This window comes from Hyalella azteca, unplaced genomic scaffold (genome assembly GCF_000764305.2).
Source record: "Hyalella azteca isolate HAZT.00-mixed unplaced genomic scaffold, Hazt_2.0.2 contig3653, whole genome shotgun sequence".
NCBI classification, from domain to species: Eukaryota; Metazoa; Arthropoda; class Malacostraca; order Amphipoda; family Hyalellidae; genus Hyalella; species Hyalella azteca.
The window spans coordinates 508008-523827 of NW_025933895.1; the positions used below are offsets into that span (position 1 = coordinate 508008).

The 15820-nt window shown below is 35.1% G+C and overlaps 1 protein-coding gene across 1 annotated transcript in view; it reads left to right on the forward strand.

The window, feature by feature from the left end:
- LOC108681873 (corticotropin-releasing factor-binding protein) overlaps window positions 1-15820 on the forward strand; it is a 36999-nt gene that overhangs the window by 1294 nt on the left and 19885 nt on the right. The window lies entirely within an intron of this gene.

Below are 15820 nucleotides of genomic sequence, written 5' to 3' on the forward strand. Positions count from 1 at the left end.
ATGAATATCAATGATCGTGATCTCCACATGAAACAAGTCATCATGAAGTAAAGTCAATGAATTTCAATTTTCAATCCTGCGGATCCGAATCCAGCAGTAGATGTAACCCGACCAGCCAGATTGCTCCGGCGAGATTGCGCCTGTTGCGTATGTTGACGCGTGAATTTTTGCGTCACCTGCGCTCTTATATCGGTCGAGTTTATATAGCAACTGAACGTCAACAACCGATTAATTAATCGCCAGAAATGCCAGAAATCGCCAGATTTCTGGAGAATCGCCCGAAATCGCCAGAAATTTTTTTTCCGCAAATGGACGACGTTTTAAGAGCATATAATTTCTCGAATTATTGTAAATTATTGGGGTTTTGTTCAAGCGTTAAAACGGAGTTGATAGATTGGAATAAATAAATATTTTAATATTTAGATATATATTGAATATATTTTTAATATATTGCAGCATCGAAGGCAAAAGATGAGCATAGAAGGATGTGCTAGAGTAGCGGAGAATTGCAGGATTCGGACGGCGTTTGAGTTTTAGAAGATATAAGAAGAATTGGAGGATTAGAGGACAGTGATGGTGTCGGTTTGTTGGATGATATTGAATAGTATAGTGATATATTAGTGTATAAATAATAGTACAAGATTATGGGGAGAAATGGGAAAGCATAGAAGTATTAAATGAAATAAGAGTTTAGAAATTTTATGGGATATTACAGAGTATCCGAGTGAAGAATGATAACATAAAATCTCTAAGATTAGTTTGGGAAGAATCTCGAATCAGTTTCGAATTTCTAATTTCAATTTCCCTCTGTTTACTATTCTATAAAATGGCCTCTTTAACTTGGGCATTTTTGTGAGCTATTTAGCGCAAACCTGGTGTCAAATTTAGCTTGAAGTTTATACTGAAGAAACCCCCTATAACGTTATTTAAAAATCTTAGAACAACAAAATTGAACCATTTAAATTACTGTTAAACTGAAAGTTAATGAAAATAAAACTACTCCAATATAAGTTGGATTTAATTTTTTAACATTATTGCAAGCTTATAATGGTTAATCTTGCAAGTAAACAAATTTGTATAATTGAATTCATCTTTGCTGCTCGGTGAGCGTGTATACTTATTGAATTCCAAGGATAAATGCGGAGTTCTCAATACAAACCTGTAAAAGTTACCAAGTGAAATTACGGTCAAAGCTAAGCGATTAAGTCAAACCAAGTTTGTAACAAATAAATATCTTCGCTCCCATTATGGCCCGAAATCCTTGGACTCTCTTTTTCGAATGGCTCCATTCCCGAAAGCAATAAATTGACTTATATTTCCTGTCATGACGTGACTCGAGTCGACCGTTTCTTTTTCGTGCCCTGTCAGATTTTGTCATCAGACATAACGCAATTTATTACCTTTTCTGACACAGAAAAGATTCCATCGCCACAATCACTGGCTATTTGATACCAAGAATAGAATTACTCAGTCTCCTAAATACATCTAACGATATTATTTGACCAAAATTTAGCTTTTCTGTCGGATCACCGATATTTTTTGTATCTGAATGAGTTGCTAAATTTCCCAGAAAATTGAATCTTCACGTACTGCATTAATGACGAAAATTTACCCGTTAATAATTTTTAATTTTAAAAACCTGTGTATAGCCTTCATTTCCCCCCTACGATCGTTTTGCTGATCCCGAATGTACTAAACAAGTTCGGCAAACATACTATTCGTTATTTAGAAATTATTAACTCTACCTTCTTTAAACTATTAGTTAAGACACGAGATGCATCCGAATAATACTTTTTGCCGTCATAATTAAGTGAATATGTGGAATACATCTGTATACTTTGTATGCAGTTAATACTTTTCTTTCATAAGGAAATGAGTGAAATAATACTTGTCAATATTTTGTATCTTTGTATCCAATTGCTGCTATTAAGCGTCATAAGAAAGTAAGGAAAAGCACAAAGTTTTGAATCTCACACCGGAGACTGCTTTGTCTAGGAAAATTAAAATCCCGTTTCAAAAGAAGCTTTGAATATTTTTGTCCAGGATAGTTTGATGCTTCCAGAATTTGTGCGCCTTAAATTCTCATCTTGAAAAAAATATATATCTATATTCCTGCTATCATCCGAAATTTCACTCCTGTGGGAATACGCTATGAAATTTTTTTAACGTTGAAAGATGTTCAAAATATGCCATTTCAGACTTCAAAATATGCCCTGCGATACCTAAGATTTAGAAATTATTTGGTGTAAAATTGCTCCCACGAGTCTTGTCTGTACATCATAACTGATAAATCTTTAGTATTTATGAACATCAGGTAAAACGTATTTTTCGTGTTTCAAAATTTTACAAAATTTCTTTACTGAAGGAAAATTGAAATAAGGCCAATATTGGATAATTTAACGTTGAAGGCTCTCAAAAAAACGTTAATACTGAATCAGTTCATTTTTTAATACTATTGATTATTCTATCAACATCTAGGCTACCATTCTTATGGTAAAAACTTGTCCAGTCATCGCTGATCTTAAATGTCATCACTTTTGATTTTTAATGTGTATGATTAAAAATCCTCATCCCTCGATACAGTTATGTATGTCCTTGTGCTGTATCAATGTTATTGTGTTAAGTTTTCTTCAGTCCTTCATTTTATTCCGTAAGTTTTTCCGTATATTCAGAGAAGTCGCAGAATTCTTGGCGTGCTACGTATTAGCTCTGCAAAACTGCCTGCTCAAGGGAAATCCACTATGCTGGCCTCGATGAGAATTAGATTGTTTTAGCAGGCGCCTTTGAAATTGAAAGGCTATGTATAAGTTTCCAGGGCCCTATTAGAACTATTACCTACTCGAAATTGGATTAAATAGAATTTATTTAAAATGTCAGAACTGTCTGTGAAAGCAGACCAATTATGGAAATATACGACAACAGTATCTTTGCCTCTGTTTCTCATGCTCGTGCAACTCACTTATGTGGTGTCATGCAGTTATGTATTAATACACACGGTGAGTTTGTACCCTCACCGTGCGGTGTCTCAGCCCTCACACGATCACACATAAAAATTGAATGACTGAATCCAGAAATGACAGAAAATGCGGTAAACTCTAGCCTTAAAATGAAATAATTTCTACTAATGAACATAAGATAATAATGATATGATATATAATCAATTAATTTCATTTGATTCCCTGACAACAGCTAGTGTCTAGAAAGAGCATATTACTTTGCTGGCAATTTTTTTGCATTCACAAATGAAAATTTTCATGACATTTATTTCTCAAAATTTTGAGGCTGCAGATTGTTCTTTCCGTCTCGGTGCCGAACGTCTTGCTTTTGCGCTTCGCTGTGACAGGCCAATTAGCGATCAGACGACAATCATGCTTGATTGTCACGCGGATTGTTATTGTTTTGATTGTCGTGCGTGCAGCTCTGAAGCAAATTCTTCTATGATAAACTGAGTTTAGATTTGGTTTGTTACGAGTTTTTTGTGCTTTCGGTTGCGTAATACTAACGATATATTTCGCCTGCAGTTACACGAAAAAAATAGCGCCGTGAAAAATTCATCATTTTCTGTTGCCTAATCTTAAACTGATATTTTAATGATGTTCAAGGCATTTTGCTTTCAACTTCAAATCTAAGTTATGGCTGAATTATGACGAAGTCTTAACCTGTGTAGGTGAACGATACTCGAGTTCCAAATAACTATCTTCCTTCGTCATGGTTAACTTATAAATATTTTTAAACTCGCGGAGTTCAACACGACTATTGATTAACTTAATATGAACTTCATTGTTAAATCACAATAAATTTGTATTCATTCATCATTAATTTCCTATCGTTGCAGAATGAATGTTACATACAATTATAATTTCACTACGAAAAAAAGCGAGACTACGTCTAAATAATGATACACTTTTAGTCTTTGGGTGGGTCATCCTGACCCATTTTGGCCCGGTAAAAAGCTGTATAAGAGCTTCGTTCAAAAAGTATGACTGCTACTTAAAAAATATGACTCGTCCATTTTCCTGAATAAATTCGAACAGAATTACGTAAGGTTCATGCCCTTTCATACATCACAAAACACTTTGATTTTAATATTTCAAAAGTGCCAACAAATTCTGTATATAATGTGAACTCGTCATAAACCTCTTTTTACAATACACTCTCATCCAGAATTTTTCGAAGTTGTTTATAGACGGTTTATTGCCAATGTTACTCGATGTTTGATTCAAAGATTCTCAATACCTTGCAACAAATTACAAATCATAAATAATTGCATGACTGAAGAATTGGTTTCTTATGTTTATTTACTATTTGGCCTCAAACAATTGTTTTTTACGCTATCATTTGGGATTTGTTATTGGAGCTATCAAATCCATCGCCGCAAAATGTTTTTCATGAATATTCAAGAAGTGGCCGAAAAATTGGTTGGAAATGCCTCCGCTAAAGTTGTGGATCTTGGAAACTTTGAAGTTCTCCTCTACTCATCCATATGCTAATGAGCTTCTTAATGACTAAGTCGCTAATTCTTGGGATTATATATAACTTCTTCTTACTCCCGAACTTCTTCAAATGTTATTAACTTAATCATTTCACTCGTATTTAATATTTATCACTTATTTGTATTTCCATAAAAACTCTTCTGTGTGTCAGTAGCGTCAGTAGCGTTCTTTAATGGCTTCAGAGGAAATCATTCATACCTGAGGCTATATCGTTCATAATATATGAGCGTCTCTAAACGTTTCCCTCGTCTCACTGTAAAAGTAATGTTTCTACGACATAATGATCAAAGAGGTCCCCAGAGCAATGTTTTGTGTGAGTGTTTTAACGATATATTCAGTGTTTTCTCAATAGGCTTTCGATCGCTTTTCTTTCTTGTCTTAGGAACAAAGGATACAAGGCAAAGACTCTTTTCGTAGAGAATTAACTTACTAACAAATGGGAAAATTTAAATGACTATGTATCTCATTCCATCGGGACGAAAGAAATAGAACCTGCGACCATCACGCACGCTATTAACGAGGTAGTTACGCAGCAGTGCTGTTTGCTCTGCTCTGTTTGAACAGAGTTGTTACCCTGGTGACTGAAAGCCTCCTGTTTGTCTGGGGCTTGTCTGGCTATCTCAATCCCGAGGCAACGCACGCCCCGCTATTGAAAGTCTATTTCCCCCTCCTGGACGTAACGTTAAGTCCTCGAAGTTGTTTACTTTGAAGAAGCTCTGGAGCCTAAATTCTGTATTATTTTTGGAGTGATTGCATTTACCAATTTACTTGAAGTATTAATATCACGTCCCTAGTATTATTGTATTGCATAGAGGAAAAATAAACATATAATTTCCAGCGACTTCACCTCCTCACAAGACTATACAAACTTTTGAGGTTTTCGAAGTGAAATCAAATGTTATTCAATTTTCTAGCATCATACAGCCATGGTAATCATAGCTAAAAGACAAACGTGGCACATTCTCAAGTGCTTCGTCCGCAAAGTTCTCATATTGATTAAATTATTCGAATTAAATCATCTGCATGAGATAACCGTAAACATTGCTCATGGAAAATGATTCCGAGGACCGGCACCGCATAAAACGACTCGCATGGCTTCAGCAATTAGCATTTTAATTAAGTCCTTAACGTTCTGTTGATGACACAAGATCCCAAGTGCGCGACATCACCAGACGCGAATTAAAGCGTCGTTAATGCCGGCTTATCGCAGGCCATTCTTAGGCCACCCATAAGCAGACTCGGGCTCAGCCGAACCTGACTCTGGATTCGGTCCAGTATTTTTTTCTAGTATTATTTTTTCAGAATTATTACTTAATTTATTTTCATGCTAAGTAATAAGAAGTAATGTATTCTGCACTACATCGTTCTAGCTCGCGATGCGGAGGAACTTTTTATCAGTACACTTGAAGTTTTATTAAGTTCATATTTATTCATTGTGTTTTTTTGATTTACGAGATGAATTGCCATGTATTATTGCACTCTTTATTTTTTCGTTCATTATTATTTTTATACTTAATCCGGATATTTTTGGTGAAAAAATAATTATCACAATTAATTTATATTTTAAAAATCGGATATAACTCATTTCTTAGTTCAAATGACGCAGATAATTTGTTCACAACGCCATGACTTCATGCGAGTTTTCTGTTCTCGTTCTCCTGACAGAAAAATATACGACTCCTTTGCAAATAAAACACAATGCACATTTAAATGAAAGCTACTTGGTACTCAATGTTTTAATATATATATTAACAGTGAACTTCATTGCGGTGTATATGTAAATTAAATATTCTTTGTAAACTCCGTAGACTTTAGCAGACACCACAACACTGTTCAGACCAAGCCTATAATTTCACAATACCTTTCTATACTTACAATAACGTCTGAATGATCCTTATTATTACGTTATCATTCGCGTTGCATATAAATTATTCTACATGCGCAAGTTGGTTTATCGAAACATTAGGTGTCATTTATGAAAGATCCGACATTTTGTAGTTGGTTGAGTACACACTTTTTATGGGATCACCTGCACCAAAAAGCTGTGAAACTTCCATAATATTTTTATTTCTGAAACAAACCATTGCTTTCTTCTTCGTTTAAAAGTAATGGGATGAACAATTGAAGCTGAGTTACATTCATTGCATCATATCATGCCACGATGAGCGCTTGCATTGTGTTAAATGCGTCTTATATAGTAATTTGTTGGTATAATTCAGAAGCTTACATTTTTGCTGCAGACCTAGGAATAGAGCCAGATTCTCAAAAGTTTATTATAAGACTTTTCTTTTTTATCCTAACCTTAGTTTATTCATGTTCAGTCAGCATCTTTTAATGTGACAATAATAATGAATAGTTAAAGTTTTATGACACCGCACTTTATGTTTGTACCTTAACCTGTATGTGTTCGTTTCACTAAACAGTAAATTAACTTCGGCTGTAGAGCAAAAAATTTTCAAACTAATTTTAAATTCCGATCAATACTTAAAACGCACCTGAACATATTTGCAGCGGCACCATATCGCATGCTGCAGCTGCTCATGGAGCTCTATTTTTAGCCCTAATAGACTAGGGAATGATTTTTTTTAGAACCTGTTGGCCTAGTTCTGCTCCGGATGTGTGTTATCCATTATTCTGGATTTTTTTTTCTATTTTAGAACTTAAACATTAGCAGAGTTTGAACGCTTTAGGAATTTTCAGGAGTTCCTAAAACCTGTAGCCTAAGTATACTATAATCATTTTGAATGTTGAAATGTTTCCTATAATAGAAATGTGTCATAATTTCATTTCAGTTGATAGCACGGCTTTCTAGGCTTTAACAATGTTTCTTCATATCTCTAATTTACTATAATATTTTTATTCGTGTCAAGTATCATACCAATTACTATAAATGTTTCGGGACATTTTTCATAATGAATATCTCTGCCATGTCAACTGAATTATAATTTTCTGATTTGTAACAGCTTGTCCCTAGAAATCATTGGCGCTATGATTGACTTCTAAAAATTTTCAGAGTAGTAAATTTTTCAATGTTTTCCTCTATAACAATTATGTTTCTCTTGCTTAGTTTATTCAATAAACATCAGTACACTTTTGGTTTCTGTATTATGTGCTTCATTGTGGCATAATACGAATTTTTGAAATTCGGACGGGTGACTTTTACATTCATGGTCGTAATCGTGAATTTTGTCTTTACAAGAGGCTTATTTCTTCCATCAATTTCTTCATTTCACTGCACTTCACGCACTTTATCTATAATTAAATTAAAATTCCAATTAATTTGAATTCCTCCAATTAAAGCATCATTTTGCCTAGAAACCGTTTTCTCGTGGCTGGAAGTTCATTTACCATTCACGTTCTTCCATTCATGTTTCATCTATTTTGTATGCAAAGCAAACGAAGTTCGTAAAGTTTTTTATGTATTGAAGTTTCTCTGCGAATTCGTTATCGTGTCTTAGCTGTAAACTGAAATTGAGACACCAGATTGTCTCCAGTCTCGAAGTCGTGTCCGGAACAAGCTGTCAGGATCGATCGCGTTAAACTAGACAGGCGAAGAGAAATAGCTTCTTGTCAATGCATAGCAGGAGCCTTGTCGTCCCGTAACTTTGTCTCAGTTTACTCAAAGGACATCAATTGAATTAACACACTTCAATGGCATGAACCGATCACGAGAAATGCATGCTGGCCCAAATTTGGAGTCGTGTAGTAAAATGAGTTCGATAAAGAACTACCTCTTTACTACTAGAGTGTTATGCTACTCCATGTTGATTTAATTTATATTTAATTATTTGAGTTGTGTTCAAAACTAGGGTGCACTGCAGCCAATGATGGCCTCCTTTGATCCCAGGTTCTGTATCCGCTGCAATCAGTGCAGAAGAAATCATGAAACGAGTTTTGTGCTTCCAGATGTACAAGCTGAAGAGGTCTGATTCAAAGGAGTTATCGTAACGGTTTTCATCGTCTTGTTTTAGTCAGAATTTGAGACAAAACCTACTTCTCTCTTTGTTCCAGGCAATGCTCAGCCTCTTTATTCATTTCCATTGATGCATCAAGACGCTCGCTTGCAGTGAGCATCAGAGATGGATCCTTGCATTGACCCTAACAAAGTAACATGTTTATATGAATCAATCATACTTGGTGGGGTAATTAACTTTCTTATTAAAGTCAGCGCAACCGTAGTTGAGTAAATTATTTATTAGAGTCCGTGCCACGGAAGCGGGGTAACTTGTTTATTAAATCATTGACACAGAAGTGTTGTAACTTAATTATTCGTCAACGACGCAGTGGAAGGGTAATTTTTTAGTTCGAATCTACCCCACACTAGTAGAGTAACTAAAATAATACAGTCAGCGCACAGTAGTGGGCGCTTCGATCACCATCGACTCGCGCGAGATTTGCCAACATTGTACAGGTTATTTGAATAATCTGCGGGCACCTCGATCAAGGGAAATTTGACTCAGTCGTTATGTAGAAGCAATTCGGTTGAATGGGCATTACAAATGACGATAATTCCGGAAGCAGACTAATTTGGAGTTAACAAGAAACGAATAATTCTAATATCCATAGTAGAGTACTCACGTATTACTCAATATACAGACAAAATTTGGTTCTCGAAAAAAATACAATTTATGTGTGAAGACAAAATTACACATAGTATGTTAGCTTTACAATAGTGCGATCACTCCGGCGTGGGTGACAACTTGAGTTTCCACTTAGCGGGATTGGTGTTGTGTTGAGTCAATCAACACTAGCGGGTGTGTCCGGCAGATGGCAACATTTGTGTCAACACCTGCGCATAGTTGATAATTTTATGATATAAGGTGGGCCGCTCTCTGGAGAATTTAACAGAGATCTTTAGGTAACCCATGTAGTGAATTTACTAATGGCTATTCCTAAAATGTGATTGTTTTTCGCGGACGTGATTAATTTGAGATTACATTGCGATCGTTAAAGGATTCAATCGCTTTTTTCATGCAGTTAACAAATTGGACTTTTACCTTGGTAAGAAATAACAACGAGATTCTTTCAAATACACACAGTAGGAATAATGCAATAGAAATAATGTAATAATGTGAAGGAAGATACAATCATTTAAACGAAATTTTACCAACATTTGACATTTTTATTTACTTTACACGTATTTAGGCTCACTCTGTCCCTCGTGGCTCGTAGTTAGGTTCACTCTGTCCCTCGTGGCTCATATTTAGGCTCACTCTGTCTGAAGTCAATCTGTTATGTCAGTTCTCGACATCGCTGCTTGTTTTTCGTCAAAAAATGGGATGTTTATCTCTCACAATTGCATTAGATCGGCATACACGGCCTTTGTTTCTGACTAACTGGTAAACGTTTTTATATAAATTACTTAAACACAGATTTTTCAATCCATCAATATGCAATGAACCGGTTATTCAGCACCCACTCCTTATACAAACGAAATTAAACCAGTTTGATTCACTGGTGATTATTTTAAGGAGCAGCAACACTCCAATTTTTTAAGCGGTAAGAGTGGCGAGGCAATCAACCTGACCTCCTCATTAGTAATGGAAATTAACGCGAAGTGATAGGAGTAACATTTTCGACCCTCATCAACCTTGCGATGTTTTCCAAGGTGTTCGAATGATAATCAGTCTTTACATTCCACAATTACTTGCAAATGAGCTGAAGGATTTTTGGGAACCTTGTCGTGTAGTTGAACGAAAGTTTTATGTTAATTTTAATTGCTCGAGTAAAAAAGCAATTTTCATAGTAATTATAAGTGGTTACATTTATGGTCATTGTTGCTCACAAACATTGTAACAAGATCTGAGTTTGATCGTAAATTTATATTCTATTTTGCAATAAATAGATAAAATTTCTGACATAGAATCCAAATTTACGTTCGTCGTAACCCCATTTGGGTATCTGTTATGGCGGTGAAGATGTTATAGCTGCCTGGCGTTAGGGAAATAGAGGCTTGCAGAACGCCGATCAAACTTACCTCATTGAATTTCCTTGCAGCATGAAAATTTAATGGAAAACTCAGCCCGTTAATAAAGCCAAAAGAGCCAACCCTTCCCTAGGCAGATCATCGGGCCACCGCATAGATTGCCAATTTTGGAGCGAGTAAAAATTTAACGAAGGATATGAATAAATGGTTCTCTGAACCCCGAACTAATTTGGTGGTCTAGAGCTGCAGACCGGAATAACTTTGCCCTCTCTGGAACATTGTGATAGCTTTGAATTTTTTTTAAATAGTTATGGTCGTTATACATGAACTCTTCACTTAACTTAGTCAATCTGCTTAGAGCTGAAGTTATAAGTCCTAGTCTTTCCGGTCAAGTTTGAGTTGCCTAAGCACGTAAGCCACTTTGAGGATCTTATTGAGGCAGAGACTGACATTATGGAGCGATGCCTGAAATTCGTGTAAAAATTTTCTCGCAAAATATTCGAAAAAAAATTCCGGTCGAACTAACAACGGTCGACAAGGAAAATAAATTTAAGGTGAGTCATGATCATCGAGTATTTTGTAAAAATCTTTCCAGGAATGTTAGATTCCCCTGCTTGATACTAGTACAAACTTGCGATCAATAATGCATCAATGTAATGCACTCAAAATGATGATTTAAGATGAAATTTCAGAATTTAGTTTCAGCAACACTTCAAATTTAGAGAACATAGAAGAAAATATAACTTGAAAAACGAGCAAGTTATTTTTATAACCCAGAAATAGTATTTCGAGTACTTATTGTGAAAACTTAAGGTGCAGTTTCAAGATTTAGATTACGATGCGAAGACAAATTTAGAAGAAATTTTTAGAATATACCTCGCAAAAAGAGCTGAAGTTATCAATACCCAGGAATAATAAATGGAAGACGGGAGCTAATGCTTTCGAAAATATATGTAATATAAGTACTTAAATCATCAGTCTGCTTAAATTTCAAGTTCATAAGGAATATAAAAGCAAAGAAAACGCCAAGCAAATTCACCATATCGATATTGCAAACGTTTCGGAGTCCAGCCCCATCGTCAGGTTGACAACCTAAAAAACTAAAAATAATTATTTTATAATTCAAAATTCTAAGTCAGCCATTAAAACCTAAAAAATATAACTCAGTACTCACAGCAGTGAGTGACAGAAAGCGCATTTTCTCGTCGACTAAAACATGAAGTCACGGGCAGACAGACGGACAGACAGACGGACATGACGAGCACAAATGGGCATTTTTCCATAAATGAGAAAATGCGCTAAAAAGAAAAATAGAATGCACAACAACCTTATATATAAAAACAAGCGCTCGCAGAACACTGAGTCTTGAGAGACACGAAAAGATTACTACATAGGAAAAACACTAGAACATTAAAGCTTAGCGATTGAATTGTGTGCATTATTGAGACACACTTTCCGTTCGAAGATATGTAGAGACTCCAAAATCCTCTTGTCCGATTAGCCAGAAGTGGAACCGAGTATCCGAAATCACTCTCAGTTACAGCCACGTCGCACTGTTCAGCATGGAGGCGCACTTAAAATTTTGAATTATAAAATGATTGTATTTATTTTTTATACTCCAAAGCGTTTTCAATATCGATATGGTGAATTTTCTTGCCTTTTTTACTTTTAAATTCCGTATATTTTATATCTAATATCCATCAGCTAAATAATTACTTCGGCGACATATTTTCAACAAATTTATTGAAAATATATATCAATCGCGTGCCCTTCATGTTCGTAAATTCATAATCTGGAATTTTATAGAGTCGTGAAACGTCACAAATCCATTACATTCCAACTTGACCTGTGTCGCAAACCAGGAATATATGTTCATCACTGGATTTTGGCTTAAGGAACGAAAATATTTCAAATAGGTTCTCCAGGCAGCGTCCATTTAAAAGCAACACATCCAATACAATTTGTGCTAAATGTCTTGCACAAATTATATTATATTATTGCATGATATTATAATTATAATATTCCAAATATTATATTATGTCGAGTAATTGGACTATTAATTAGCAGCAACAAGAAATATGATTCAATTGATGTACTCTGAGCTAATAAAATTTCTCCATGAATTTTATCGTATTGAGACAAAGTTCCTACTCAAATCTGTTGATAATATGCGAGAAAATGTTAAATTCAAGTCTCATCCAATGCTTAAAAACAGCTATTCTGAATGAAACCCAATTCCGTTTGAGGTCCATAGCGGAAGATAGCAAGCCTTGAATGCGTGTTTACGCGACCCTTCCTCGGTCCTCAGATGACCTTTTTTACATTAGTTCCAAAGGGCACTGATAGATCACTGCGAAGTTATTCAAAAAATTCAATTGACAAACCAGATCAAGGAATTCTGGATAACTCTTTTCATCCCTCCGATAGATATCCCTCACGAGACTGTCGTGGTTGGCTGTATTGGTCAAAGCAAATGTCTATTTGTGGATTCCAATGCTAATAAATTGGGTTTTTAATCAAATAAATCCTTGAGCGATCAGAAACATTCATCAAACGAACGCATCAACGGTTGGCCAAAAACTGTATCTATAGTGAACGGATCGCTTATCCTTCACTGAAATGAAGAGTGTTCATAAGCTTTGTAATGAAGGTTTTATGCACGCTACGGTTACATTATGTTCCGTTGCTGCGTTAGGAGTAAATCTAAAACCTGACATTATTTTTAATGAAATAATTTATATTGAAACATTTAGCTCCCAGCATCGATAGCCCTGAACTTAATTACTATTAGCAAATAATTTGTGAAGGACTTATTGCAAAAATGTATCGCATGCTTTTTATTGAACGTACCTATTGGGTAATACGACAAATGCGTAATGAAAGTTACGAGAAGTACTGGTAAAATCTAAAACCATTCAAGAATATATTTTCAACCTCAGAAAATATCTTCAACTCTCGTAAATTTAATTTTGATTTCATGCATTTTATTCCATTGCAAAAGTGCACGTTTTTTTTGAAGGTCGAGCAGCATTCGACGGATGAATTGCGTGCAATTCAACCAATTTACTATTCGAGTTCTTGCATTCATTTTTAAAATCTATGCCTCTGATCCTATAATAATATTTTTAAAATGGTTTATGCTTGCGTAAAAGCTGAGGATAGATTTCGCATGGTTGATAAAAATTCAGGCTAGAAATGTGAGGATTAAAAATTCTTACTATGGAAATGGCTCTGATACGAAAAAACTCTAAGTTTTAATTTTGAAATTTTCACTGCATTGATTAAAAAACGATCTTTGTCTGCTCATGTGTACGAAATCAGTTTTTGTTTTTGATTTTATACATGAATTCCATTGATTTCAGTGCAGGAAGATAAAGAGATAATTTTTCCTGAAAAATATTTTTTCGTACACTGCTCTCTTAAAACTGAATAAATTCCTATTGTCGTGTTAATATTATAATAATATAGCAGGCAAAGGACTGCTTCAGAGCAAAAGCAACAATTAGAAGTAACTTTTTATTCATAACTAATGTAATATACATGGTTCGACCATTATTTTATCGCTAAGAAATAACAAAGAATTAAATTATTTAAATTAAATTTTTTCTTACATATTTTGGTCCCTTGAATGTGCGTGCACTCATGTCGCCCCATGCTGCCAGGAAGACTGAAGGGCTGAGCGCTTCTCATCGAATCAAAATTGCGAAAGTAGTTTTTCTGCTCTACAGGCAAACTGCATTCGTTGTTTTGCGCACGGACTGATTTGAAGTATTTTAGGATCGAAATCTTGCAAATCCATGGATTTCAGACGTTCCAGATATGCCTCACCAAAATTGATTTACAATTCGCACTTGGTTTTCATGTTGCAGTTGCTCAGGTGAACAAAACTCGATTCTACACATGGAATACTGTCAGGAATTGCGGCGAATTCCTTGCAAATTCGTTTACAGATCAGCAGAAAAATTCACTCCAAAAATGACGTGCAACAAAACCAAAGAAATAATTTATTATAAAAATAAATATTTCCTCTTAACAAACCATTCTATAAGACGGAATAAGGATATTTAATTTCCCGGATTCGAGAATTAAAAATCAATGATGATCAATTTCAAAATATGATAATATAGAATTTCGGTTTGAATTCTTCATTTTGTTATTAATTACATTAAATTCATTACATCGTACTTGACGTTATTAACAAGTTTTTCGTATGAAAAAGGTTTCGTGAATTAATTGTATGTGTTCATGCACTGATAATGGCGTTGTAGCTAGCTCAACTTTACCTGTACAGCTGCCAACCACCAGACATGTAATGTTGAATCAATGCTGAATTAACGTTGATTCAACCAAATGACGTTTAATTCGACGTTGAATCAAAATCAACTGTATGGTGGGCATACATATCGAGCCAATAAAAACTTCCATCGTTCCGCCTCCACCTGATGCTCTGAGCATCTCAAACGACGCTCATGTCAACATTTGTCTGTGCTACCAAAATATCGTCATTTAAGCGATGAAAGCTTATTAGTCAAGCTTGGCAACTATTCAAATAATCAATTGTGTGATCCAAAATGAAATCAATGAACCTAAATTTAATCAATTAACGCCGTTGGGGCAGTAACGAACTTTCAGTTTTTATTATTCAAAAGAATATCAATTTTCCTAAAACCCGTCAATTAACCTCGTTGAGGTGGAGCAAAACAGTCTGAAAACAGTTCTGCGAGCCAAATTTAAATAAAATTAACTAACTACTGTCAATTAACCCTGCTAAGGCCGAGAAAAGAGGCTGTTAATTGTTTATCTTCTTCTACAATTTTATCTTCTACATTAAACTAATGTAGAAGATTAAACTACATTAAACTTGTAATGTATGAAGTTACGCGCGTGAAAGGTGGGAAGAACACGGCAGCACGGAACAGGCTTTATTGGAACCAACATAATGAACATGAAACAGGAACGAAGGCGTACGGAGCACGACTTCTAAAACGTGCTTCTTCTTAGCGGCTAGTTGAATACAGGAAACGTTATATGCTACAAAACTAATTTAGAAGAACTACATTAAACTAATTTATCTTCTACGTTAAAACAATTAAGCTAATGATTGCTTTTGAGGAACTGTTTGACTGAGTCTTGACCGGCAGTCAAGACTCAGTCAAACAGTTCCTGTTGAGCTGAGTTACAAATAAGTTTAAACAGTTGTTCCCTGTCAATCCTGTTTGGTCTACACTAGCAATTTATGTTTTTATGATAATAAAGTCAACCAACACTTACGACGCCTATTGCACTACTTAGGGCCAACCTAAAACATTCACAATCGTGCTAAGGACAAAATCATTTTTTGGATACAATTGGAAACAACTCGTCTTCACCTTACCGAACTGTTTGCTGGTCAGACAGCCTG